Genomic DNA, 4,778 nt, shown 5'->3' on the forward strand with positions numbered 1-4,778 from the left:
TGTGCTAAACATCTTTGTTTCTCCACTTCTGTCATATTTGTTAGATGTAATGCAAACACATTTGAGAACTATGATGTTCCACACTTTTGTTAAGGTTATAGAAAAAAAAATCAAACAATCTTTACATAGGAATAACCTTTGCACGAAACAAATGGACTAAAAATCATTGAATTACGAAATGCAGAAGTGTGTACGGCATTTGGCAAAAGAGAATTTTAGCTATAATGAGCACATGAGACAGAAATCCTTTCTTCTGTTCTATTGTGAATGTGTGAATTGTAAATACTATTTTTCCACCAGAGATAATCGATGAGTCTGTTTACATTTTATTTTTGCATAGTTTTCAGGTGATGAGTTCTTTCTGATTGTGGTCAAACATGCAGTGCATGTTCATAGGAATTTATGAACAACTACAGCATAAAAATAATGCCACTACATCTAGACCTCTTGTTCATATAGCTGATGACGATGTTCACATTTTATTTGTCATACTTCTTTCTTTCAACATTTCCGCTTGACATTAAAGAGTAGGCCTATGTGTACTCCCCTTCGGTCATAACCATAAGCATCTACCGTGTGCTAAGATTTTTCTGTTTTGTCCACTTTTGGCAGATTTGCTAGAGGGACTATGTCACCTTGTTGTAATGTGATTGCGATTAAGAAGCATAACATTACACTACACGCCCTTGAAAAAGTTATAGACATACTTGTTTATACAGGAAATATGTTTGCACAACAGAAATATGTGTCAGTATACAAATACCTAATACTAAAATCTTCTCTTCTAAACTATTGTGAAAGTTTTTTTAATGTTGATTTTGATTGTCTGCCCCACCAGCTGTGTATCTTTTTCATTGTTTTTGTACTGTTTTTAGATGAAGACTATTCTCAGTTTGGTCAAACACGCCTGCGAGTGTTCGCAGGAAAACATAAACAAATACACTATAAGATAATTAAATGAATGTCAAGAAAGTGTTTAAACTGAGATTGTGATGTACTTTAGAGCTTTTTCTGGTCTGTCTATGATCCTGTCTACCTGTGTCACAAAGACGCATAATAGCCCCTACCTCAACTTGAAAATGAGTCTTGCCATTTTCTGTTATGACTGTTACACTTAATACAAACCCGTCTATTACACTTAAAGTTAGACATTAAAAGTCAAGGATGATGCCACAGGCACTATTTCCTTTTGTCTGTGTCTCTAAACATCACAGCAGTAAATAAATCAGAGATGACATGTAGTTAATTCATTGAAAGGGGCATGTTTTAGTCCATTTGATATGGTCTGCACCAACACACAGACACATGTTTTAGGTATTCATCTGACCAAAAGGTTTGATCCGGGAAACACACATGACTACAACTGCATGTTGTCATGATTGTCTTCATTATTGATCTAATTTTATTAAAACAACACAGCGTTAGCGTTAAGTTACTGTCTTCAACAGCACGGTCCCTTGAAATGTTGTAGTATATCTTTATTTTTTTCTAAATATCTAAACATGTATTTAGCTTAAATATTAGTTGTTAAGTGTTTACAAAGTTGTCATGTCTGACGTTTATATTTTTAAGAACATTTGATACAGTTTATCGTTTTGAATTTTATAACATATATTTCACCAAACTAAAGGACTGAAAAATAGGTTTAGCATCAGTCCACATTTCAGCTGTTAGCCAGAAAATGCAAGTGAGTTGAGATTTCATTATTGAGATTGTCATAATTTTTTGAAACCAGCAACGTACATAAATCTGTTACACATGTACACAGACAGAGAACCTCGTTAATGTCCATCTCATCGTCACATTCAGACATCACATCCAGAATTTTTCTGGTAGTTACACATTGGCTCTTTGCTGGTAATAAACATGCTAGTCAAATCAGGCCATGGGTTATTTTTCAGGCTTCTTACAACGTCCATTTCATTCTTAAGATTTTTTACAAGCTTGGTATCCCCCGTACAATCATGATTCGGATCGCACGCATGCTCGATGACCGTATGCATCAGTTTGATCATTTGTCCTCGGTAATGCGGTTTAAAAGTAGTGTCTATGAAGTCTATTACATGACACGCTTTCACCGTGGAGCAGCCGCACTTCAGCTGATCATCCGTAGCGGGGCCAGAACTCCACACTCTAAAAAATGCTGGGTTGTTTCAACCCAATGTTGGGTCAAATATGGACTAACCCAACTGTTGGGTTAAATTTTGGTTACATTTTTAAATTAGCTTTTTAACCCAACTGTTGGGTTAGTCCATATTTGACCCAACATTGGGTTGAAACAACCCAGCATTTTTTAGAGTGCAGTTGCGCTCCATCAGCTTTTGCGCAGCGTCAGACATCCTTTTCAGAATTCAGTTCTCTCCAAGAGATAAACTTTGTCCCCTAATCGATATAGAATGTTGTCGCCATTTCCTAGAATCTGGACTGACTGTTTTAATCCACAAGGGGGCCTGGTTAAGGATGTGTTTTGACAGGCGAAGCCTCACATATGTCACCAAAGAGAATTCTGTCGTTTTCACTGGAAGATATTTTGATTAAAGATTATGTGGTAACTTTGTCATTTATTATGATTTTTGTTAAGACGCTGGCAATTTGTTTCAAGTAACGGTAATGGATTGTGGCTTGGGAAAACTTAATCCAATAGCCATTTATTAAACATACAGCAAGGAACACATAGATGGGTGAGTAAACGCTGAAAAAGAAACATTACAATATCATTGTTCAGGTTTGTTATACCGAATACACGATTATCAGACAGATCATTCGGTTTTCAAATAAATTTAACTTGACTAAAACAGCTCATCTATCGTTGAAATAAAATGTTGAATCACTTTTTAATCTTTTGTGGTTGATGAAACGATGTGTCTGAGCTCATGAAAAATGTGTTAATTGTATTATTATTTTAAAAGAAGCAGTCTTGATTCCGAGTGCTACATGGATGTTTCAAAATAAAATATTTTCAAAGATCCTTGTGCTGCATTCTATATTCACACACATTGCCCAAAAATTGTTAAATACTTAATTTAATCGAGCAAATTCAAGGAATACTGATGTATATGAACAAAGCCAAGCCAAGAACACAAAGAGCTCGATAACATTACAGCAGTACTGTTTGCAGAAGAAAAGAAAAAACAGACACTCACACACAAAACTTTTTACAATCACACACACGACAATACAATATGAATTGTGATGTTAAAAATGAAACCGTGGTTCAGAACAGCACGAACAAATCAAGGAAAGATAAAAACACAACAATTTTCATACTGCTACAACTAAGGCTAAAGCTAATTTTTGTTTGGTCTGGTTTCAGAGTTGGCCTACTACAGTGAAAAACTTTTGTGATTTATACAGTACGTGTCTTCACAATGGTGTGATGAGGTGTTAAACATGTGGAACAGTAACAAACACTATTCAAGATAAACTAGAATCCAAAAATCTAATGTAACGGTGAGCTTGTTTCACATTCTGTAGATTATCTCAGTAATGAAATCTCAACTCGCTTGCATTTTCTGGCTAACAGCTGAAATGTGGACTGATGCTAAACCTATTTTTCAGTCCTTTATGTTTGGTGAAATATATGTTATAAAATTCAAAACGATAAACTATATCAAATAAAGATATACAACAACATTTCAGGGGACCGTGCTGTTGAAGACAGTAACTCCACGCTGTGTTGTTTTAATAAAATTAGATCAATAATGAAGACAATCATGACAACATGCAGTTGCAGTCATGTGTGTTTCCCGGATCAAACCTTTTGGTCAGATGAATACCTAAAACATGTGTCTGTGTGTTGGTGCAGACCATCTAAAATGGACTAAAACATGCCCCTTTCAATTAATTAATTACATGTCATCTCTGATTTATTTACTAGTGTGATGTTTAGAGACACAGACAAAAGGAAATAGTGCCTGTGGCATCCTTGACTTTTAATGTCTAACTTTAAGTGTAATAGACGGGTTTGTATTAAGTGTAACAGTCATAACAGAAAATGGCAAGACTCATTTTCAAGTTGAGGTAGGGGCTGTTTATGCGTCTTTGTGACACAGGTAGACAGGATCATAGACAGACCAGAAAAAGCTCTAAAGTACATCACAATCTCATTTTAAACACTCTCTTGACATTCATTTAATTATCTTATAGTGTATTTGTTCATGTTTTCCTGCGAACACTTGCAGGCGTGTTTGACCAAACTCTGAGAATAGTCTTCATCTAAAAACAGTACAAAAACAATGAAAAAGATACACACCTGGTGGGGCAGACAATCAAAATCAACATTAAAAAAACTTTCACAATAGTTTAGAAGAGAGGAATTTAGTATTAGGTATTTGTTATACTGATACATATTTCTGTTGTGCAAATATATTTCCTGTATAAAAGAGTATGTCTATAACCTTTTCAAGGGCGTGTAGTGTAATGTTATGCTTCTTAATCGCAATCACATTACAACAAGGTGACATAGTCCCTCTAGCAAATCTGCCAAAAGTGGACAAAACAGAAAAATCTTAGCACACGGTAGATGCTTATGCTTATGACCGAAGGGGAGTTCTTCTTCTGAAGATAGGAAAGTCCACAGCGGATCGAAGAAGTTACTTGATAAAAACTGCCGGAAAATCAAACTCAAGGGGAGAGTCTTGAGGAGTCTTAGTGTGTCGTCTCAAAAGAAGAAGTTTTCTGACCAAAGATAATTTCGAGCTAATGACTTTTGAGGGTTTTCTATTCACACCCAATTTTGGGTGGAATAGCCAATACCAGGCGTGAATTTTTGAGCGGGA

Source organism: Sinocyclocheilus rhinocerous, unplaced genomic scaffold, assembly GCF_001515625.1.
Source record: "Sinocyclocheilus rhinocerous isolate Xijiao unplaced genomic scaffold, SAMN03320098_v1.1 scaffold5705, whole genome shotgun sequence".
Classification (NCBI taxonomy): Eukaryota; Metazoa; Chordata; class Actinopteri; order Cypriniformes; family Cyprinidae; genus Sinocyclocheilus; species Sinocyclocheilus rhinocerous.